We start from the raw sequence: 24528 nt of genomic DNA, 5'->3' as shown, positions 1-24528 counted from the left end.
TATTGTGAAGATTGTAAATCGTCCGAAATGTATTACTCTTCCTAAAAAATCTATATTTTTCATTTTTGGAAGAGTGCAGTGCTGGCACGATTTTTAATACTGAAAAACGTTAGTCCTCTTGATCAAAATACGAGATGTAACAGACAGGTTTGAGTAAATCTGGGGTCCGTTTCTAGGTTTATAGGCAGATAGACTCTGATTTAAGCTTATCCCCCTTGCTTTTGTGATATAATGTATATTTTTTTATATTGTATACTCTTTTAATGAAGAAAAACAAAGCTTGATTAAATCAAAGATTTGCCAAAGATCACATAATTTGGTTAAATATGGGGAAGCTGTAATTAATCAAGGTTTTCTGAATGTACTTTGTACGAGTCAGACACTAAGGGGCAGATTACGATGTCGGTCGGAAAGGCTCCGAATGGGATTCGGAATCTCAGAATCTGATTCAGAACCTATGTTTCCGACGAATCGTACACATTTCTAAACGACCGATTACAATGCCTGAAACCTTTTGGGCTGTCCAATTCAGTTCCAAAAGGCTTTTGGACACCCAGAGTCTTTCAGAGGCGAATCATACAGCTCTATGGACATGGTTTCCGAGCGAGTGATTACGATGACCGATTCGGACAGCCGTTCCGATTCGGCCTGCCCAACACAAAACGGCTATCAGAATCTGACTTTGGGGCCTGTGGCAGGCCCCCTTTACTCGGAGGCCTCCGGTTAAGGCCTGTGGGGGTAACCAAGGGACCCCTCTTTCCAACCATGCACAAGGTGAAAGACTCCTTGGGCTGCCTCCCACAGAGTGCAAGGTTTTCCCCAAGCACTCTTTTTTCAATGGGAGCCTGTGTTCTCATATGGAACACAGGCTCCCATTGAAGTCAATGCGTGTCCGACTGAACAATGTTGAGACGTATCATAATCGGTCGGTCGGACTCGCAGAACCTGATTCAGTCGAAAACGATTCCGAAACCAATTCAGTAGGAAGAGTTTCCGAACGACATTGTGTAATCAGCCCATAAATGTCTATCTATCTGTTTCTGCTTGTTACCTTAAATGTTAATGCTTTGTTTTAACCTCTGTGCACGAGGGTAGAGCGAGGATAACAGGCAGAAGCCACACCAAACCGTGGCTTGTTTTGGGCTTGAGGATCCAATCGAACCTGCAGCTGAAAACACCAGGGGGAAAATGCTTGGTTTTGTAATGGTATTTCCCACATGCGGTTCTACCACTCAATAATTCTGGGTATCTCACAATTGGGGTGTAGGATGTTCGCAGTGACAATCGTGGCAGGGAGAAAACTATTTTACATATATATCAGGGCTGGAACTTGTTTCTAACAAAAACAGATTCAGGATTACTTTGGGTTTTGCTTTAGTAGTACAGCTTCATGTGGACAGTGAGGTCACATGTCCATTTTTGTTCTGCTCTATGGTGACAGCCAAGTCAAGAGCATGTAAGGTTAATAGGTCATTTTGCGAAGTAGAAGGAAACAGGCGTGAGAGAGCACAGATGAGAGTAGGAAATTACTGGAGACAACATAAAAACATACCATTTAAGCGGAGAGTAGAATTCCTAAACTGGAGGATATCACGTCTGCCTTGGGCTTGTCCCCTTTTCTTTTCGGCCCGACCCATGACAAAGGTCATACGTTAGACCAGGTCTTTTCCACTTCACCAATTGTGGCTACCGCACTTCTGCCAGTATTATGGTCTGATCATCGTCTTGCCCATTTTCAAATATCTGCCACTGAGAAACCAGCTGTCAGTGCCATGAGACAACAGGGCAGTAACTACAGGGCGTATCATCGGGTGACTCCAGATCTGTTAGCCCAGGCCCTGGTGGACCATCCTCTGTCCTACACTGGTGATCTGGATAACGACCTTGATATCCTGCAGACCTGGCTTTTAGCTAGATTGAATGAGCTGGCCCCCTTACAGCCACCCAGATCTGATACTCAACGGATCTCGGCCCCCTGGTTCACGGTGAGCTGGCCCACTCCTGTAGACAATGTAAAGTCGCCGAACGGGCATGGAGAGCCCATTATGATGCCGAGGCAAAACAGATCTACAAATCCATGATGAAATCTTATCATGGTTTAATCCTACAGGGAAAGAAGTGCTACTTTGCTAAAAGAATTGAGGAAGCAGCAAACTCCTGTAAGGAGATCTTTTCGATTGTACGAGAATTTACCACCCCGCGTTCGATCTCAGCACAGGAAGTTCCGGCTGAGACCTGGGCCGACACCATTGCTAATTTTTTTACTACCAAAATCAGGCAGATACAGGACTCCTTTCCTCCAAGACCGACAGCTGATCCTTCGACTCTGTCTAACGAGATAGCTCACCTGCCTACCTCTGGCCCTGTCCTGTTGGACTTCCCGCCTCTTACGATATCCTCATCTTTAGTATTGATGAGGAATCTTAAATCTGGCTCACCATGCGATCCCTGCCCGGCGAAATTCCTAGCTAGAATGGCAGATGTTGTCAACCCCATAGCCAATCCTATTCTCAACCTTTCCTTGAGTCAGGGAGCTTTGCCACACTCCTGGAAACAGGCCATGGTTATTCCTCTCCTTAAAAAGCCCAACCTTGCCCCGGAAACCCCGTCCAATTATAGACCGATTTCGCTCCTTCCAGCACTCACTAAAAACCTTGGAGAAACACGTTCACAGCGTGCTCTCCAACTTCCTGGAGTCGAATGAGCTACTCCATGCGTCTCAATCGGGCTTTCGATCCAACTTAAGTACCGAGACGGCGCTCTTGGAAGTCTCAGAGATTGTGAAGGAGGTGCTGGATGCTGGAGGCAGGGTGATGTTAGTTATGTTAGATCTGTCGGCGGCTTTCGACACCGTCCCCCATGAGGATCTCCTTACTAGATTACATGACATTGGTCTAGGGGGGACGGTGCTCAACTGGTTTTGTTCCTTCTTAGCCAACCGCCGACAGACAGTCTGGGCCTCACCTGGATCTGCCGAAATGCCGCCATTGGGAGTTGGAGTTCCTCAGGGCTCAGTATTGAGCCCTACTCTATTTAACATCCTTATGACCCCTCTGGCGACATTGGTGGAGTCCTATGGGGCCCAGATCGTCTCATATGCTGACGACACCCAGCTTCTTTTCACCTGCCGTAAGAGCGAAGATTTCGATGGGGAAAGTATCCGTGAGTGCTTTGGGGCTGTTTTCAACTGGTTCCAACTGAACAGCCTCAAGTGCAACTCGGATAAATCCGAGATACTTTTCTTCGGATGCCCATCGGAACCGGATTGGCATGGTTGGTGGCCTGTCAACATGTTCCCCCCAGCTCAGTCATCTAAATGGGCTAAGAACCTGGGAATTAAAATCGACAACGAGCTCACGCTCAAATCCCAGGTGGCTACCCTCACAGGGACGTGTTTCGGTATCCTCAGGATGCTCCGAAAGTTTTTTCCTTTGCTTTCTGAGGAACATCGGAGAATAACTGTACAGGCACTCATTGGATCCAGACTGGATTATGCCAACATTCTGTATCTGGGTCTGCCGGAATATCTCTTACAGCGCATGCAGGTGACCCAGAATGCTGCAGCACGAGCTATTTTTGGCCTGCATCGCCGAACCAGTGCCTCTAACTTGCTGCAATCCCTCCATTGGCTTCCCATACGGAAGAGGATAATGTTCAAAGCCTTGACATTAGCCCATAAAGCCCTGCATGCCACAGGTGCAAAATACCTACAGAAGAGGCTGGACTTTTACCGGCCGACACGATCCTTAAGATCGGAGTCACTGGCACTTGCTGTAGTTTCCCGTATAAAGAGGGCCCGACTGGGCGGTCGGTCCTTTAGATTCTTGGCCCCCCAGCTATGGAATTCTTTACCGCTGTCCCTTTGGTCCACATCCAATCTGCTTGCCTTTAGGAAGGGTTTAAAGACTTCCATTTTTAGCCTCTGTTTTCCTCTGTTGTTCTGTTTTTCAGTCTCCTTTTTGGGTCTGGAGCACAAAGCGCCGGGACACTCCTTTGGAGTAGCCGTTGCGCTATATAAGACTCATATATAACATAACATAAGATAACGTATGATCTGTGTGAGTAGTGAAACCTACAGAGTGCTCTTATACTGAGATACAAAATGGGTTGAAAATTGGGAGTTCCCCATACAATGGAACGAACTATCTATTGAGCTGTGACTAGATTAGACTAGACGAGATTATAGTCTGGCGCAATAGACTTGGAGTGCACGGTGTAGGGTATGTTCTCAGGGCAGGGGATGCTCCAGAGGGAAGGATGCGTGGGCTTCTTGTAGGATTTGGGGATCAAGCATTGATTAGGGGACATTTCGTCCGCTGCACTAAACTGTAGCTGAACTGCTCTAAATGCCTTTTTTTTAAAGAACTTTTAATGTTTAGCCCTCAATGCACTTTGCAACAAAAAAAGATAGTTTATGTCAAGTTGCGAGTGTTCTGTCTTCACCACTTTATCCATTTCTGTCATTGAGTGGTGAGTTGTTTTCTGTCATCTAGTCACTGACAACCAGGAGTCAAGGGTTGAGCATCAGTGTCCAATGGATGTTGGAGCATCAGGGTGTCTGAAGCCTTGCGGTAGCGTGGAGAGCCACATTAGTGGATCAGGTTATTATAAAGCAAGTGGAGGTACAAGTTCAAAAGGTGTTGACGTAGAAGAAACTGCAAGAAAGGGTGGAATAAGGAAATGTAAAGGAGGAAGGAAAATGATTCCAACCCTTCCTGAAAGGATTGAGGAAATGGTACAAGACACTAAAGTGTTTTATATTTGAGAAAACTTACCTTAAAATATGAGGTGTGTTTTAGGTCATATATTTTCTGTTGTTTTTTTCTTTTTAGCTATATAAATGTCTAGGGATGACCCTGTCTAGGTGGTAACCCTGAGGCACACCAGACACAGAGCTCATGCACAACTTCCCTCATAACACAGACGTCTTGCCCTTTGGTGGCTGTAGTATTAATAGTGCAGGGAGGGCTTCGTGCTGCAAAGTACTGGACATCCATCACTCTGTCAGGGGCCACATCTCTGAAGCAAAGCAGGTGATCATGGGAGGCCCCTCACCCTCCCCAGGGCATGGTGCCTGGACATACCTGTCCTTTCTGTGCAGCCTGATGCTGTATATCATGGTGCTTGCCCCAAGGGGTGCCGCTTCCATTGGTGCAGCGTTTCTAGAGTCCAGAGCCCTCAGGGCGCATTAAATCCTGATTATTGCTGTATTTCACAATTCAAGCAGCCAAGGGGCCCATTTCCATCCGTGCACTAGGGCCCATGACGCACTGGCTCCGCACGGCTGACCCCCTCTCCTGCCGTCTCTAAGAAGAGTGACGGTGGGTGGCAAAGGGAAAATCTAAGCAAACTGAACACAGACTCCAGATTTGGATGTTGAAAAAAAAAAGTAATGTCCACATATTTTTTTTTTTATTTTTTGTTTGGGGGAGGTGGGATGAGGGGGGGGGGGTATATAGCGCGGACTCGACCCAAAGGTATCAGAGCACTTTACATGAGCAGCAGTTGCGTTACAGACGGACACATTCATTTTCTTAGGCAAGGGGAGATGAAGTGATTTACCCAGAATCACACGCTGTTGAGAATCCCTGCTGAGACTCGAACCCAGTTCCCCAGCTTCGGGATGGACCACTCTAGCCGTTAGGCCTCATCCTCTGTTTTTAATAGCACAAACTCGGCCCAAGGCCAGTGGAGCGCTTTACATGAGCACCAGTTACATTACACGTGGTCACGTTCATGTTTTTTTAAGGCAATGGGAGATTACGTGATTAAACCAGAATCACAGGATGTTGAGCTGAAGCCGGAACTCGACTCTGGTTGCCTAGTTCCAAAGTCAGCAACACTGGACGCAATGCCACATCCTCTCCCAATCTATATCTTCTTATTAAAAACTCAATAAAATATTGAGAGCTAAAACAGAACAACATCTAAAATCCAAAAGGCCCTTCAGTGAGACAGAGGGCTGTACCTGAATGAGACCAGATGGCCAGTGCTCGCACCAGCAGAATCAGACCTACCCGGTCTGGTCCTCTTGACTTCCCTGCCGCTTGGTCCTTCCCTTACAGCTCCCTGTCCTTGAATCTACAGCAGGGGGCGCTCCCGGCTTGATTGCCTCAATCTTCTGAGTCCATATTAATTTACCACAGGATAATATTAAGAGCCAAGGTTTGTACCCTGTGCATACCACGCAATCCCTATTATCCCTATGGAATAATTAGGAGTTCCTTCATTAAATTGGATCCGTGGATTGCCGCACCTGTCAACAAAGGGTAGACACTCACTGGCCTGTTTATTGCTGCCCATACAACACTCCACACATCTAAGGGGCCATAAATCTGTTATTGCTCCACCTTGGGTGGTTTCGCACCACTTGATGCTCTAAGAAGCTGGAGGTCAATCACTAGGCGCTAGATAGGGAGAAGCCATGGTTCCAGCCACATTAACTGTGAGAATGTTGGCGCAGGAAAGAGGACAGGGAAACTCTTATCTTTGCAGAGAGTATTGCATCAGTACCGCAGGACAAGCAAATCCCTCCCCTAGGAGCATCCTCTTCCAATCAATGGCTTAGCCTGAGAGGCAGCTTGCCAATCTCAGCCAATGAGAGTAGGACGCGGGTCTATTGTGGGTACAGCATGCACTGTATTCAGCCTTGTCTAGTACAGCCCACTCTCTTGTTTCTGATATGCAGGCTGCTGCCTCCCTCCAACTCTTGACAGCTCCTAATATGGGCCCTCGTGCACACCAAGCCTGCCTGGGAGGGCCACAGACAGAGAGCAGCGTCTCTCTGTCTGCAGCATCTGCAGGAAGGAAGGAAAGGTACCATGTGGCCATTTTTCGGGGCTCCCACCCAAGTGTTACCCAGCAACAGAGGAGCAGACAGCACCAGCCTCCCTGGGAAGGGAGAGGGTGAGTGTATTTGTGTATGCTGCACACGTGTCTATGTATGTGTCTGGGATTATCCATCGATTACATATGTACATATATTGCTGGCGGTAGTGACATAACCACTGTATAGGCCATGTCTGGGCACATGACATTGACTTGCATATGGGGGTGTGTCTCATTGATAGGTGGTCAGTAGACAGTAAATGATTGTACGTACCAGTGGAAATAGCATTGACTGGCATTCAAGAGCACATGATTGCATGGTTTGGTGGATATGGGATTTGTGGCCACAAAGCCCTTGTTGGGTACCTTGGCATATGGCACTAAGTAGCATATTGCTGATAATACCTTTAGGGACAAAGTGAGAACTCTACTGGAAACAACATGCAGATATTTTTTTTTTTTAAATGCTTGAATTTTCTGACAATGATTATGATATTTGGGAACACGTTTTTATTTAATATAAATGCAAGCACATGGAAAACGGAAGGGAAAATTATTTACTAAAACGTGAAAGATTATTTTTGGTTAAAATAAAAACTAATTCTAAGAAAAATATGTTTCATTAATAAAAGTGAAATATGGTGTTCGTGGTTAATGAGTTTCTTTTCAGGAAACAGATGTGTGGGCCTGAGACGAAATGAATATATCTATGTAGTCGAAATTAAACGCTTGTATTTTGGGGATAAAACAATGTATTTCCAAGATGCTTCAATCCAATATTTGAGAGAGAAGCAGTGCAGACTTGGACACTTACTGCTAATGTTATCACATCTTATCCATCCACTCGAAGGCCTCTCTCTTGCCACAGTAATTGTGTGACTCATATGTCAAGGTCTATATTTATAGCTGAGGGCTACTGCCTGCCACTCGAGCCCATACAACCAGGGCAGCCGAGCTCTGCAATATCATTCTGTTCTGAGGGAAAGCTCTGCTGTCTGAATTCTGAGACTGTGAAATCTGTGTAACTTCCAATTTACCACTCACCCCCATTTAAAGAGACTCACAGTAATAGCTGGCTGAAAAGCCACCTAGAAGGGATAGAATGAACAAATGAAAGAAAGTGAAATGTATAAATGAGGGTATATGTTTTCTGCTTTACTGCTGCAATTAGACGACCTGTCTGTGTTATAATATTAATAAAAATAAATCAAAAATAACAATCAAATATATATATATATATATATATATATAGATATAAATATATATATATAATATATATATATATATATATATATATATATATATATACATATATATATATATATATATATATATACGCATAACCTCGCACACAAAACACCGCCTGGCAGCGGAATCACGAGGCGTAGACCACTTTTGTGTAAGTGCTATTTTATTCCTGATCACAAGTCACGACGTGTTTCGGCCGTCTCCGGGGCCTTGATAACATCAATATCTATACTACTATTATAAAGAGAGAACTGTGTCCATTGAGCCAGGTAAACTTGAAAAGTACACAACCAATCGCAACACCCAATACAGCGTTGGAAAGGGGGAGTCCTGTAGATGGACATAGGCTATAAACAAAACAAAAAAAAAAGTTATTTAAAAAATAAACAATGAAAAAAAGTAGTCCCTAAGAAGTAGCGCCGGCCGTGTGAGCAAACAACGTGGACGTGCGTGCTGACATCATCTAGCGCGGGGAGGAGCGGCGGACAGCAGCGGTGAAGTCGGGCTGAGATAGATGAAGCGCGGGGAGGAGCGGAACGTGTGCGGCTGACTGAAGCAATGGGAGGAGGCAGAACAAGGAGCGGTGAAGTCGGGCTGAGGTAGGTGAAGCGCGGGAGCGCTGGGAGTAGGCGGAACGTGTGCGGCTCAGTGAAGTGCTGGGAGAAGGCGGAACGTGTGCGGCTAAGTGAAGCGTGGGGAGGAGTGGCTCATTAGCGCGGGGAGGAGCGGTGAACTGTGTGCAGATGATTGGGGGCCATGAAGGTGGTGGTTCGGCTGATTGGGGACCATGAAGGTGGCGGTTTGGCTGATTGGGACCCCTGAACATGGCGGTTGCTCTCCAGGGGACCCTCGGACAACGTCAGGACGGGCTGCGGCCCTGAAGCAGCCTTTTGCTCCAGGACAACGTCAGGACGGGCTGCTAGTATATATATATATCCACCAAAACTCCTTTCTTACGAAAATGAGCGGAGACCACCACGGGGAACACTTTGAAAGCTGTTTTTATTCTTGACATGGCGAATGCATTTCGGCAATTTTGTCTGCCTTCATCAGCGCCCAAGAGTCCAGGAGGCTTTCCACAACACGAACTCTGGTCCTGCCGCCCTCTTATAGGTCAAGGGCACACTCCGCCCCCATGAATGCTTGCACATATGTATATATATATATATGAGTAAACACATCCTGCTCCAATGAAGAAGAGGCACGCACTCGAGGTTCGTAGGGATAAGGCTCATTTACTTTCTTTCTGGTCTCTCTCGACCTTGCATAAGTTGAGATATGCATTTTGGCACATCAAAACTCCCCAGTTAAATAACCCTTCCCCATTTCAAACCTATATATATATATATATATATATATACACACACACACACACACACATAGGACCTGCCTACCACAGCCATCGACTGAACTTCCGCCAACCCCCTAGCCACCGCCGCTCCTCTTCACTCATCCTCCCACGCACTCCCCGCATCCGTCGTAGCCGCAGCGGTGGCCGCTTTCTCCTACGTTGCGGCCAAGACCAGGAACGGCCTTTCCCTCCAGCTCTGTACAGCCCCCTCGCTGGCAGACTTCAGAAAGAGACTCAAGACCTGGCTCTTTGATGGAAGCACAGCGACCAGACACCCCTAGGGGTGAGAAAGTTGTGCTTTACAAATGCTATTTGATGGTTAGAGTGATACATATTTGTTTGGCTCAGAAGAATTAACAATTTGATTGTTTTACTGAATTTCCCTTTCTGAGCCTTTTGGACCATTATGTAGGAAAAAAAGTGTTGTAAAATCAAGATTTTTTAGACTTTTTTTTCAAAATTGTCATCCTCAGAGGACACCTCGATGCCTATGTTTTGTTCAGACAAGCTTCCCTACAGCAGCACTACGAGAGCACTGAATTTTCCTGGATGGGAGCCTAGTTTGTTACACCAGGTCAGGAAAATATTCTATGTTTTCAAGAAACAAACTCCCAAAGCAGTAAACTGTTTTTAGAACACAAACATAAATACCTTAATGTGCACAGTTTTCTCATTTTGCATGGGGGGGGTCATGGTTTGATTTCCCTGTCTGGACATCCATGCTTATGGGAACACTATGCTTTGCTTGATGGTCACAGAAAAAGGAATTGAGTGACAGTCTTGCCTAGTTAGGAGTGGGGCTACCGCCTCTATGACCTGAGGGCCCTGTGGTGGATTGGCTGTCAGGCCAGAGGTTTCTGATGGCCGAGCCAGCTGAGTCTCCACCATCGGTAATCATGACTTTCCGCAGTGCTAAAGGGGGTAGGGCAGGGTTCTCCAAAGTCAGTCGTCTAGGGCCGGATCCATGCCAGATTCTTAAGAGAACTACATTTATCTGGCATGGGAGAAGTGTGGTGCTGTGGCCAGGGTGACAGACGCTAGAATCCGTGGATCACGGTTCGATCCCTGGCGCCGGCGGCAGATTAGCTCAGCACCATGTGACTCTGAGTGATAGCTTGCTTAATCTTCCTGATGGCCCCCAGCGCCTGGAGACCCTTACAGGTGATCGTTAGCTCATACAAATGTGGGTTATTATTATTATTATTTTCCAAATGGAGATATGCAAAAATCTGGCATGGATCCGGCCCTCCAGGACCGACTTTGGAGAACCAGAGGTAGGGGAATGACCGATGTTTGAGGACAGGAATTCTGCCTATTTACAGCAGTGGCCCCTCCAAGCCAAACTCTAAATTACCCCATAAGTCTTAATGTTCATCCCCTGCTGCCGGAGAGTCAGCAAACCTTATGAAGTCTTGAGTAACCACTGCAATCATTAATCGTCAAGTCCATGGGATAATGAGTACAAGTGATAGTGCCTATTAGTTCCACCGGCCCTATGATCTGGAGAAAAAGCTCAAAGTGCCATTGTTAAATGTTTTAAACATTTTCACTGGGCATAAAAGAAGGGGATTTTTCTTCCTCTGTATTAGTCTGAAAAGTAGAGGAGAGAGCTTAATAATAATGATAATAATTCATTTATATAGAGCACGCTGCCATTTGTCTGGTCTCCTAACTCAGGTAAAAGTTGTAAACTACTATCCACTTTAATGGTACTTATTGTAAGATGATAGGCTGAGTGGACTAGTCAGGTTTCGAACTAGTGACCTTCAGATTAGCTATCATTAACCCCTCTTACCCAGTATGCTGTAATGCTGGTTTGTAATAGATCTCGGCTGATGGAATTATGGAAAGGAGGTAACATTGTATATTTTTTTCTTTTCTTCTTAGGGAGTTTTATAAAATGCTGCGTAGCTTCTTTTAGTTAGAGCAGAACCCAGTGGGGAGGATAGAGTCCAATTAGAAGTGTGAATAATCCTTTCTGAATTTCTTTAAGCAAAGTCTCTGCCCTGTGAATGACGTCAGTTAGAGGCACTTCAGGAGTTTTGTTGCCACCATTGTCCTGAACTGCAGACAGCTGGATCTGCTTAACTAAGTGTTCACTGACTGTCCCTGGTTCCAAATCTGTCTCCCTCGTGGTGGTCTCTGGTACAACCTATCCCAATTCCTGTCCCCGAGGAACAAACCCACAGCTGGGTGGGTGGAATTCGGGAACAAAGCAAAGAGGCTTTTTCTGATCCTATGTTGCTTTCTCTGACTTCCCTGAGAGGGGATCTGGGCTGGTTCCAGGTGCTGTGAGATGTTTTCTTTAAGCAGAGAGGACAAGAGAGACTTTGCAGAAGGAGATGCTGTCAGTCACCCGGACAGAGTGTTTCCGCGTGGTTTGCCAGACCATATCAGGAAAAAAAGTTTTCTTCATAAAACGCTCATCTGTGTCAAGAAAGAGCAGAGTTCTTGTTGCTACACAATTTTTAAGGGGCAGGAGGAAAAAAAGGGAGGTGTTACGAGGCCGAGCAATGAGACGGAGGCGACAATGGTGCTTACATCAGTCCTAGGTGAGGCTCCAGGGAGACTAGGCAGAGGATTCATTTAGTTTTCTAGAGAGTGTGGCCAAGGATAATCTTCGTATCTGGAGTTGGTACATGGTGTGACCTGTTACTGTGTAGAGTGACAATAGTGATGAGCTGCTTCAATGTGGAGGTGGCACAGGAATGAGCTGGGGTTCAGTGGATCATCAAGGGAGCAACTTGTTCCTTCATGGAGTCGAGGCACAGATAAGATGAGGCTTCTGCAGATGCATTGGTATTGTAGAGAATCAGCCAATACTCTCTTGCTTCTGTAGTGATTTGGAGTTTTGACTAGATCTTCAACACCATGATGGCAGGGGAGAGAAGCTACAAGGGTGAATTAGTTACCTGAAGAAGGCCTCCCTGTAGTATGGCAGTGTGGCTGTGGAGATTTTGCAGTGGCGGTGAATATTTTTCCAAATATATTCATGCATGAGCTGGATGTACACATATGGATGATACATGTAGAAGAATACCATCTACCCATTGCAGGAGTCTGGCCCATATGTAGCCAGTCCTGTCTATGGGTATATGGTACAAACACGACACGTAATCCTCGGGGTAAAGATCCTACTGTGCATGAAGGACCTGAAGAAAGGGCTCCACATCGAATTCCTGGAAGAAAAAGAAAGGGGTGAGTATGCTCCCCAAATCCTTGACGCTGGTGGTCAGCTCATGGAATAGGCAACTTGTAATACAGACAGAGGTGAAACTTACCTGTACCGCCTTGTGGCAGCTGCCATTTTCTGATCGCGCGCCTTGAGGTTGGCGGTCTGTTGGCGGTTTCAGTGGTTAAGCCACGGTATTCGCAAAGCCAATCCACACAACTCGTAATACGGCAGTCAGACCACTGAGCTCTACACGGTCAGACCGTCGCCGCTGGTACGGCGGTCCACAGACCACCAAACTCGTAATAAGGCCTTCGTCTCAGTTTGCAATACCATCTACACATGAAAAAAAGATTATTGAGGCATCCAAGCTAAACATACTACTATACTATTGAAATAATTCACTCCAGTTGTTATCAGAATACCTTTCACTGAATCTTCCATCCACAGTACAAAACAAACAGTGTAATCGGGATGTAATTATTAAATATGCCCTACCTAAATATAAAAGTATCCATTATAATTTAAATATGTTTGCCCTGTGTGGGCAGTAGCCTGTCCAACACCTTTCTAAAAGTAGCAAATGATCCTAACAACATACATACCCAACGTCGAATAATATTAAACTCTCTATTTGGCCTGATTGTCTCACTTTACATAATTCACTGGAGAAAGTAATGACGGTTCAGATCGAGGAAGACAACGTATGCATGGGACGCTTTAGGGGGATAGTGAGTGTGTTTACAACAGTTCTTTGTATCATCAGGCTGAATCCTTGCTCATATAGATTGAGTCAAAAGTCAATTTTTATGTAGAAAAGGGTCTTTATTGATTCTAGTAAAAACATGAACAGCATACACGTGTTTCGCCCCCTATGGCGATTCGCGCCAGGGCTTTTTCAAGGTTGTGAGGGGAAATCCCTAAGTTTCGAAGTCGGGAGCCTGTAGGTCGTTCCTTCCGCTTTCCCGTATGCATGGGACACCACAGGAGGCGTTGTGCTACGTTAATGTACTGCTGCGGTTATGCAGGAGCTTTGCACAAATTAGCACTGTGTGGATACATTTGATAAGGTATTTTATTTTGCATCACTCCTTTTTTTGTGGTTATCAATGCTTTTCACAAGCAACAAAAAAACAATGTTTATATTTTCTAATCCAAATCCTATTTTTGCCGCTGCAAATATACAGGAGGGTTCCAGGCTTCGTGAGTGTCACATTAATCCTGTACAGACTAAGTGGTTCTCTACTGCAGGAGAGCCAGCTTTTTGTCGTGGACCATGCATTTCAGAAGACTGGTCAGGGTGGCCTGGCCTTTGCTGGGCAGGCTGTGAGAGCTTGGAAGAGTTGGGTGCAAGCAGAGAGTGGACCCCGGGGACCCAGCAAGTGTTCAAAACTCTTATAGATCTGGAGATTTGGAAATGGCTGAGTTGGTGCAGGCTGGTTGAGGCTGCTGACCCATAGTGCCTAATTTGTTCTGCTTTTTAGTGCCAGGAAGCCCATAACGGTAAATGTTGTAGACATAACTGTTGTGCTTCACATACATCTGGTTAGGAACACATAAAATCAAATGCCCTGTCTTCATTAAAACGTGTTTGACAATACGATCAGGACGATTTGGATTTTTCGATATTTTTGCTTGTTTAAGTTGTTTTTTTTTTTTTTTCGTTTTGTTAATTCTCTAGCAAGAAATATAGTCCCTTTTTTAGTTACTACCAACCCTACAAATTCTTTTGTTCGTTTGTTCATGAAATATATGACTCATATGGCGCATACTGTGAACTGAGTCGCCTCCAGGTGTCTTGGTGAGTTCGGGCTGAGGGTGGGCGTGAATGAAGGGGCGCACCATTGAGAGTTCTCAGATTGAGGCTGAAGACAGCGTGAGTTTCTCACAGTGCCTTTCAGTGAGTCATAAAGGTGTTCGAACTACATGTGCATCCAATCTTAGGCCTCTCTGCGGAGCACACACATTAATGGTTACATATATGCCAAATGGGATTCTATGCAAAGGCGTGTAAAGAAGGTACACATCTGTCAAAACATCGAGCGGGGCAGAGGAAAGATGGTGCAGGGCTTACAGGTGAATTGGTGGCAGGGGCGGCCTTAGGCATGTGCAAGCTGCGCACCTGCACAGGGCCACCAAACCCCAGGGGCCGCCACACCAATATATTTCCTTAATATAATATTCCTCTGAGGATGGATACATATTTGAGTGGCGGCCCCAGGCAGGGATTTGGCAGCCTCTGGCTCTGTTCCACTTCCAAACACCCTGACCCCCCCCTCTTCTGGGGCCCCGTCCGGACCCCCTCTTCCGGGGCCCCCTACCTACGCTCCCTGCCCAGGGACACCATGAGCCTAGAGCCACCCCTGTTGGTGGGAGGTTTGAGTGGGGTATGAAGTAGAGGATATTTTGGGAAGTAAGTGCAGAAGGAAAGAGTGAGAACACAGTGCTGAAGAGGAAAGAGATGTAGGGGGAAATAGAAAGGTTTTAGGGATATGTGTCCAGCGGAGTGAGAGACTGCTGAGGGGAGCGGTGTGAAGGGGACTGATTCTTTTTACACAAACCGTAAAGATGTTTGCAGCAGCGGCCGGCGCAGGTAAGGGTGGTGCAGGGCGGGAGGGGGGTAAGTTGACAGACGACAGAAATCAGAATAGGTCAAATACATAAACAAAACATTCCGCCGTCTGTCGACTCTCCCCCTCACCCTGCCCCGCCCCACTCTACCGTCTTAACCATGCTTACCTGCACCGGCCACGACTGGATGTTTGCCTCATAGTTTTGTATGCTTTCAAATGAAGTATTTTTAGGCATATGTCCATTGTTGTTTATCTGGATGCAATAACTGCGGCAACCAAATACTGGTCAGGTGGTAGGCTGTGTGATGTACAGGATTTTTATTCAGAATATAAATTGCACCCTTCTATGTGCCTCGTCTCTCGGAAAGAATTTCTAGTTCGATTCTTTGGCAACGCTCCTTTTAGAGACCGCCTCACCTTGTCCCACTTAAAGCAGAGTCCTGCTTTCACAAATTATGCAACGTTTCTGTGGGGTTAGTTTTACCTATAGATAGAGCCACTGAAATTATGTGATGCTACAGCATTTCCACATAATTATGGATTTTCCACATTTGCCACATAATTCATCTGCTGCATAATCTGCAGATTTTAACAAAATATTATTTTTTTCTAGCATAGATGGATCGAAAGTTATATAGCAACACGTGTTCCCACATAACGGTTGACTGGTCATCTTTGAATTGCTTATTGCTGCATTTGGAGTTTAAATTGGTAGTTATTATGTGACACCTGTGCACAGACAGTGTTACCATGTATAGCGATCGTTGGCAATGCCAATGAGTCTTAATTTAAAGGAAGGTTGTATGGTAATGTAAAGCGTTACAAATAGCATGGGAATGGATATCTGTTGTTGTGCAAGCAAAGAATTGTAGAATAAAATTGGTGTAGATTAAAAGGCAAGATGACAGTTACACTGTCAAACGAGACCTAAAAGTCCATGTAGGTCAATGACTGTCCTCCCATCTGTGCTGCTGCCAGAGAAAAATTCCATCATTTCTCTTGCTTATTAAGCCACTTTAATAGCATTACAATGCCATGGGTGTGCCCCATCAACTTCAACCTCAGGCGGCCAGCTGGATAAATAAACAAAATTATCACTGCTGGTGGGAGAGGAGGCAAGCTTTATTTTAACCCCTTCACTGCGGCGGCTATTCCGCCGCAGTGCTAAGGGGGTGGGGGGGCCGCGCGGCGGTCCAGTGCTCGTGACGAAAGTGCTCTGTCACGGCACGCGGGTGAGCTGAGCTTGTGACAGAACGGTTCCGTCACGGCCCCGCCCGCTCAATAGAACGCGCCACGCAGGCGCGGAATTCACGCCGTGCAGGCGCGGCGAGCGGGCCGTGACGGAACCGTTCCGTCACCTGCACAGCCCACCCGAGGCTCGTGACGGAACGGTTCCGCCACGAGCATGGGAGGGGTTAAGGAAGCGCACAACTCTTGCCCAATCGAAACAAGCCCTCCGAGCCCCAATATGTGGGTGGAGCCAAAGCCTATTACCTAGTGGTTATCACATAATTGTTTGGTGACAGCTGCATTTTCAAGCCAGACCATAAAAATGACAAACTAATGCAGTAAAACTATCGAAAAAAATGTGCCAAATTGAGCCACACAATTTGGCTTTTCTTGCTGCATAATTGACTGAGTCCTGCCGCCTGATGTGCCCCCGCCCAACGCCGCATAAATCCAGCGGCCCTGCCTATGGACTGATCTAACAATGCCCCCGGCTGCATTCTTAACGTACATTTCCATAGATGCTGACTGAAGCTCTTTACCAGCGACAGCTCTATTGACATTTCAATAAGCAGCGCATTCCCCGCCTAAAACATCTCATTTGGCCTTCCGTATGGGGGCCCCGCAGATGTGCAATTTAACGAGAAATTGCTGGTGTCAGTCCGCCGAGGGTCGGGCTGCCTGTCGAATCAATGGTATTCTGTGAGAGGTTCGGCGCGCGCTCCCTCGAGACCCGGGGACGGCACGCGCAGTTCCCTGCCCCAGTTCCCGCTCGGAGAGCCCGGCTCGGGACGTCTCGTACAGCGCTTAATACAAGCAGATAACATTTTTTACACGGGCTATATTAAGAGAGGGCCTTCTGGCATTCTGTACATACTCTATATATAGTCTTCTGTGGCATTTTATGCAGCGTGGGCCCGGCAGGGCGGTGGTGGAGACAAGTGTGTTATGGATGCTAACGCAAGCAAGGAAAGGGGCCATGATAGGGCAGCAGTTGGCGCCCTATAGCCCCAGGCCCCGGCGCTGCTGCACCTGCTGCCCCATTTGTAGCAAAGCCTTTTGTGGCGAGGAGGGGCTGCTCCATACTGGGCCAGCGAACGTCACAGCTTTAAGGAGCACCGCTGCAGCAGCCACTCTGCAGCTGGTGTGCGCCAAGAAGTCTCAGCTGATAGGGGAAAGCGCTCTTTAGGGTGGAACACGTGGGGGGAACGATCTCGAGAGAGGACTGGGGGTGGCATGGTTGAGAAACACTCTGAGGTGGAAGAGTATGTTTGGGAAGTGCTCAGTTTGGTGAGCAGATGCAGCATGTCTGAACACTGATTTCTTTGGTGGAACAGGGAAACTATGTTTGGGAAGTGTCCCCTAGAACAGAGGCGGTGTGTTTGGAAGTGGCCTCTCTAGTTGAACTTAGGCAGTGTGTTTAAGTTCTCTGTGTGGGAGAGTATAGACAGTAAGTTGGGTAGGTGGGGCATCATTTATGAGGCCGCGCGTCACTTTTACGCCGCCGGTGCGTCACTTTTTGTGACGCACCAGTGGCGTAAACAATGCGCCTTGTTGCGCCATATTTACAAAGTGACGCATCTAGGTAGATGTGTCACTTTGTGAACCCCTGCACCACATTCTACCTGCGCCAGTTATAATGTATGGAAGGGGGCGTTTTGACGCAAGAAAGGGTCATGGAAGTGATGCAATGAAATCTATAAGATTTCACTGCGCCATTTCTAGGACACACAGTCTTATGCCTCACAGCAGGCGTAAGACTGACGCAGGCCCTTTCACATGGGGCTTGCCCCATGTGCAAGGACGCATTGCTGGAGTTGCGTCACTTTTGTGACACACTCCAGCAATGCGTCACTTCTGCGCCATACAGATACGTCAGAAATACTGACGTATCTGTAACACCTTGCGCCATGATGCGTCATACTGTAAATATGATGCATCATTGGTGTCGCAAGGAGGGCGCAGTGAAAAGTGACACATCGCTGTTTTCACACAGCAATGTGTCACTTTTCATAAATGAGGCCCGTGATGTCTACTGTGGAACAGAGGCAGTGTGTTTGGTAAGTTCTCTCTGTTGGTAGTATAGGCAGTATGTTGGGTAGTTTATCTAGTATGTTTAGGAAGTGCTCTTAATGGGGTATTCATGAATGAGGAGCAAAGGGGCAACAGAGGAGACGTGACTGGGATCTGATCTCTTGGTTGGAATCTTGCCTAGGGCAGCCCTTGCTAAGCTGGACAGGTCACTGCATGTTTGGGAATGGCTCTTCAGGGAGGAAGTGAAGTGATCTCTCAAGTGGAACACCTGATTGTGAAGCACTCACTAAGGTGGAAGAGTGGCAGTATGATTTAGAAACGTTCTCTTGTTGGGGGTGATGGCGGTGTTGACAAAGTAGTAACATTACCAACCTGAGTTGCACTCAGAAGCAGAACAGGTACGGTAACCCTAGATCAGGACATAAAACAGGAAGAACAACAAAAAGAAAAGTTGCCTCAATTCACAAATTTTGTTTCAAGATCTTTTGCAGTAGTCTTCCATCACAAGTGTTTACCCATACATGACACATACACACCCAACCACAACCTTCCTACTGCCCCACTCTTAGATGGGGTATGCGCTGCCATCTCACACAGGTTCAACACATCAGTAAAAGGATCCTTCACATGCACAACAATATCACTGTGTTTGTGCTCTCCTTGTTTTAATGCACCTGAAGGTGTGCCAGTGCTTAATTTGAGCAGGTGGTTTCTGGTGCTCAGCACCAGCCTTAATCATCAACACCAGCGCTATAGTTTCAGGAGCACCAGCTAAGAACAAACTTATTTTTTGTAGGCCTGGGAGGTTAAGTGATCGGGGATGTTGAGCTGATGCCGAGACTCAATCCTGGTTCCCCAGCTCCAAGGTCGGCAGCTATGGCCATTATGCCACATCCTCTCCCCATTTTTTGGTTAGTAGTTGGTTCTGTTTTAGGCAGCGCGAGCAGGAGAAGTGTGCTGGTGCAAGCTGCCTCCAGGTGAGAGTTCCAGCACTTATTATTTTGCAAATTAACCACTGGGGTGTGCTATCTCTTTACATTTACTCACTCTGACTTGTAAATGTGCCAGCATTACCAGGCTAATACTCATGCAGCCAGTTGTATTAAAGTCTTCAGGGCTGGTCCACTTACTCATCCTTGCATGCCATCACATTGTTCCTTTCTGCTTCCTCATCACAGTCATTTCTGAATGAGGCATTGGGTATCTGGGAAGCAGTCCCCTTGCTATCTTAATGCCTTAGACAAATGAGCTACAAGTACAACAAGTGGTACTTTACAGTCTGCTATCCTGTCTAAGACCCCCCATTCTTTCCTTTCTCCTCATCCAACCTCAGGTGAGGGCGGCTTAGGATGTGACGAGGAAGCTCAGAATAATGAAGTTTGCAGGTAAATAATTGGTCATTCTCATCGTTAAAGTGGTTGAATGCCAAAATATCAACATAAGAAACATTGTGCTACTAAAATATTCTCACTAAAATATCAGGGACCAAAATATTAAGAAGGTAAGAGCATATAGATATGTAAAGAGTCTCTATATTTAACTCCATATCTATATACCTCGAAGATATGTATATATATATATATATATATTGTCAAGGTACACACCTGGAAGCACAATATTCATGAATCAATAGAAAGGCGAAATACAACTATGGTTAAACATTTCTAAAGTTGTGCTGTGCATTAGACATGGACGGTGGGATGGGCTTCTTGCCTGGGACCGATCGGGGCATCCCACTGCAGACTGCTCCTGCTGTTGAGACGGAAACGCTGCTATCACCCCACACGCTGGACAACTTGTTCTGAGAATAATCCTTGAAGATGGCACAGGGAGGGTCAGAGCCCAGCCCCATGCCTTGGCTTCTCTGTTCCACGGATGCTGCAAGGTGTAAGATGGAGGTGGGCGTGCTGGGGGCTCCAAGGGAATTGGTATGTATCATATTATGAGTTTCCCAAGAATCAATGCTGATGGAAGCCATGTAAGAGAGCAAGGAAATTAAAATGATTAGTTCATGACTTCAGCCCCAAAAGTCTTTAATCCTGTGATTGGAAGACTTCTGAACCAGAAAAGGAATGAACGGATACCCATATGACCACTATCGCACCATAGAGAGATCCTACCAATGTTGGACAATGGCGGATTTTGCTTTACGGCTGCTTCAGAGGGCTTCATGTTAGCTGAGTGAGGCAGAATCGGGAAAGTATTACTGAACATTGGACTAACATGAAGGTCGAGAGATCTGATTGGCCTGTTTCCTGGAAAGTCTTCAAGTAGTATTGTTTGAATTTAACAACAAGTACAAACAAAGGGAAACACAAATAAATGGAATAATAAGTATCATTATTATTATTGATAACAGTAATATAATATTATAAATGCAGTAGTAAGGATGGCCTTGATTCAAGAATCCTTTTATATAAGTATTTGGGTCTTGCCACAGATTTCTATGTATTAATCTAAATTTAAAGGAGCATGATTCACAAAACTGATTTTCCCATGAGTTCATCTGTCTTATCCACTGACATTACTTCACCAACATGTCATTGGTAGGTAGCGTGACCTTGTGCACCCTTTCACCTCAATGGCATCACAGGAGGTGACATCATATGACCTTTGATTCTGAATCCTAGGAAGTGATGCCAAATGACCATGATAGGCTAGACAATGATCCCTTTTCCAGTTTCATATCTACACCAGCCTTTACAGTTGGTGTAGAGCAGACCTAGATGCACCATATGGCATGCAGTTGTGTCGTGTTAAGAACAGCGTGCAATTGTGTTGCATTGAGTACAGCATACATTTGTGTTGCACTGAGGACAGCATGCAGTTGAGTTGCTATGAGAAGTAGCTGTCTATCTTCTATTTGCATGTGGTAGCACAGCCAACATCTTCCAATGACTTCGAAAAAAGGCTCAGCCACGGAAAACTTGGTTGTACAACCGGGTGCTTGGTCAGCATGTTTTATGCCGATTATGTTTTTGTTTGGGGTATTTGGAAAAACACAGACCAGACAGAGCATGTTTTTATGGTCTGGCCTGACAGCGCAGCTTTCACCAGACAATTATGTGGGAAGCATGGAGGGGCTTTGGCTCTGCCCACATTTTGGGAGCCAGGAGTACATGTTTTGATTGGGCAGCAGTTCTCTGCTTCCATAAAAAGGTGCTTACCCTCCACATACCTATGATCATTTTGTTTGTTTATCCAGCTGCCTGAGCTTGAACTTTAAGGGGTCCACGCTTGCCATTGTACTTCTATTAAAGTGTCTTTGAGAGCTAGAGAGTTTATGGTGTTTTTCCCTGGCAGTAGCACAAATGGGAGAAGGCTATCGCTATTGTCACTGCCAATGCTTGCTATAGTAGCTGGGAGAAAAATAAAAGAACAGTCCAGTATTTAGGATTGAGATCAGATTACAGAAAGCAGTATGTGACGGGGAGCTGAGAAATAGTAATTTGGAAGAACACTTCACCTGGAGTTATTGCATATATATTTACACAAATGTACAATTGGAAGCAAAAATAATTTATACAAAGTCACAGGATTTGTACATCCTGTCCCAATGACTGAATTATTTACTTTTGTAATTAGTAGGAAGTTGTGCAAAGTCAGGGGTGTCAACTTACAGCACTAGATAATCAACAGCTTCCATGCAAAAAAGGCATACAAGAGGTAGGGTGAACATTGGACCTCAATGTGATATTCGGCAAATACTGGCCCATTTCTGGTTTGAACCAGACCACATCTCCTCCCTTCCTATAAAACATTCGTAATTCCAGCCAGCCCTACGCACTAAAGAATTCATTTAGACCTTGTCAAAGACCAATGTTAACGCATAAACATTAGAACTGATCAAGTGATGTATTTCAATAACAAGAAGTCATTCTGAGCCCATGAAAACCCCAATTGGGGTAGATGGTGACCGAATGTGAGGCTAATTGCGTACTTCTGTGTGGTATGGCCCAGCCGCCCATAGGGTGTGCTGCAGAAAAGGCTGGCACAAATAATGCGCGACAACTTCACACATTCCAATTTTGCAGACACCGGGAGAGGGATCACGTACAAATCACACAATTTCCACATTATCCTCCATTCCCATAATGGTGTAATGATTCCACTCTGGAAGGATCCCCCACCCTACTGCAAATTGCAAATGCTGCTATTCCTCCGCAGTCCCACATCCGCCTGCCACTCACAGGAGAAAAAACAGCCTGAGGCAATTCCCAGTAGAAAAAATGTACAAGGCTTCACTGGCACCTTCACCCCACTCACAGTGATTAAAATATAAATGCCAAGGAAACTTGCCAAGGCTGGTGTGCTATAAAACTGAGAAACTATTAAACGGAAGCCGGGGAAGCAATCCAAAGGCTGCATCAAAGACAAGACGACTGTGGGCAAACTTAGAGTGACTAATACTGTAAAAACCTACCACGCAGAAGCAATTACAGAAAGAGCAAAGGGCTCCTTCACCCCAGGCAGCAAACTATAGCAGAGAAATATTTGCGATTCTAACAGGGTTTGACACAAAGGCGGGAAACCTGCGGCAACTCTGGTACATGGAGGACTCGGGCATTCTTTTATGGCATAACAAATCAGATCTGAGAGCCACTCTTTAAAGGGATCCATCGAGTGAATGATGTCAAAATAGGTCTCAAAACTCAAGCAGACCTCATCTAACAGAGCAACATTCTACAAAGTCTTTTTTTTGTTTTTTTTGTTTTTTGATGATTATTCATGATTCAGGAGTGGCCAAGAAATCAGATTTTTTCTCTTCACTGGGCGGCAATTAGTATTCTAGCTATTACTAATAATGACCAGAAAGCTAATCAATTAAAAATAATGGTCTGGCTTTTTTCATTTTTTACATTTCCACTTGTATTTATCTACAGTTTTTTTCAGTGTTATTTATCTATAATATTTTTTCAGTTGGTGAAAAAATGAATTTGCATCTAGCACATGTCCACATTTTTTTTAACACATGAATATGTACGCTCACACTTCGATGTCTGAGTGTGCTAATTAATTATACACCGCAAAAGTAATAGACCCAACTGAAAACATTAACATTTTAGTACGAGAGCACGTGATTTCTTATTAAGTTGCATTTTTTTTCTTAAACACTCTTCAGTGTGCACTGTGCTTTTGACCTCCATGATTGACACCAATGAAAGACACTGACAAGAATATGAAAAATCATCTTTTTTTACCCTTTAAAAAAATAAATGTAGAGGAGGACTAGAATATTTTCTGTCTGTATTTAAATAAAACCAGAAACCTAGGAACCTTAATTGCAGATCTCCGTAATATACTCTGTTAAGATCAAATACATGTTTAAATTGGAATATGTCAATCTTGAAGACACATTGGATTGAATATATGGTTGCATAAAATTCGTCGGTAAAATTGCTTTGGGCAAGAGGCAACTCTCCACGAGGGGTATTAATCTGTCCTTCAATCTGATAGATGCCTCGCGATACTTAAAGCCCCACCCCTCCTCCACAGCTGTCACACGTCAGACCTTTAGGGATGAACTCAGGTGTCACAATTCGATCTGTATTGAGGAGTGCATTAGGGGCACAGGAAGATGTATTTCAGTGAATGCACAGCCCTAAACATGTTAGAAAATACGACAATGGTTTCAATCCATCCTGATTGGAAAAAAACGCCCTAGAAGCGACCAGCTCAGTCTGGGAGGAAGGACATGCACCTGAGGACTGAGTAAAAAAAAAAGGGAGGTGTAAATACCTCCCCCTCTAACTGAGAATGGCTAGTGAGATGTTTAAATCAAATTAGGAGCATTGATTTGAACTGCCCACTAACCATTCCCAGTTAAAGGAGTGAGCTGTTTCCACCTCTGTTTTTTTAATATGGAGGAAACACATGGAACAGGGTAAAAGTCTCAGGAGATTGGAGTCTCCTTTTGGAATGTGAGAAGAATTTCAGATCATGTGGAATAATTAAGGGAATTGGATGGATTAACTATGAATGACAGCATCTGGCTGCAGGAAAGGTGGTGCATGGATCCTGAGCCTTTCCCTGACTAGATTGATTGTGCAGCACCCGCCCTGCCATCCCGGAGTGGTAGACAACCAATTGGTGCG

General features: G+C 45.4%; 1 protein-coding gene across 3 annotated transcripts in view; it reads left to right on the top strand.

The window, feature by feature from the left end:
• Positions 1 to 24528, top strand: part of CHRM2 (cholinergic receptor muscarinic 2) — a 542609-nt gene that overhangs the window by 292857 nt on the left and 225224 nt on the right. The window contains exon 1 of one of the 3 annotated variants that reach the window (XM_086952979.1): positions 6812 to 6906. The exons of the other annotated variants lie outside the window; for them this stretch is intronic. The gene's annotated coding sequence lies outside the window, so the exon portion shown is untranslated. Of the gene's footprint in view, positions 1 to 6811; positions 6907 to 24528 lie in introns of those variants that run through there. 3 annotated transcript variants of the gene reach the window in all.

This window comes from Lissotriton vulgaris, chromosome 1_2 (genome assembly GCF_964263255.1).
Source record: "Lissotriton vulgaris chromosome 1_2, aLisVul1.2, whole genome shotgun sequence".
Classification (NCBI taxonomy): domain Eukaryota; kingdom Metazoa; phylum Chordata; class Amphibia; order Caudata; family Salamandridae; genus Lissotriton; species Lissotriton vulgaris.
Note: the sequence above shows the minus strand (reverse complement) of the source record. Positions and strands in the feature narration are given on the sequence as shown.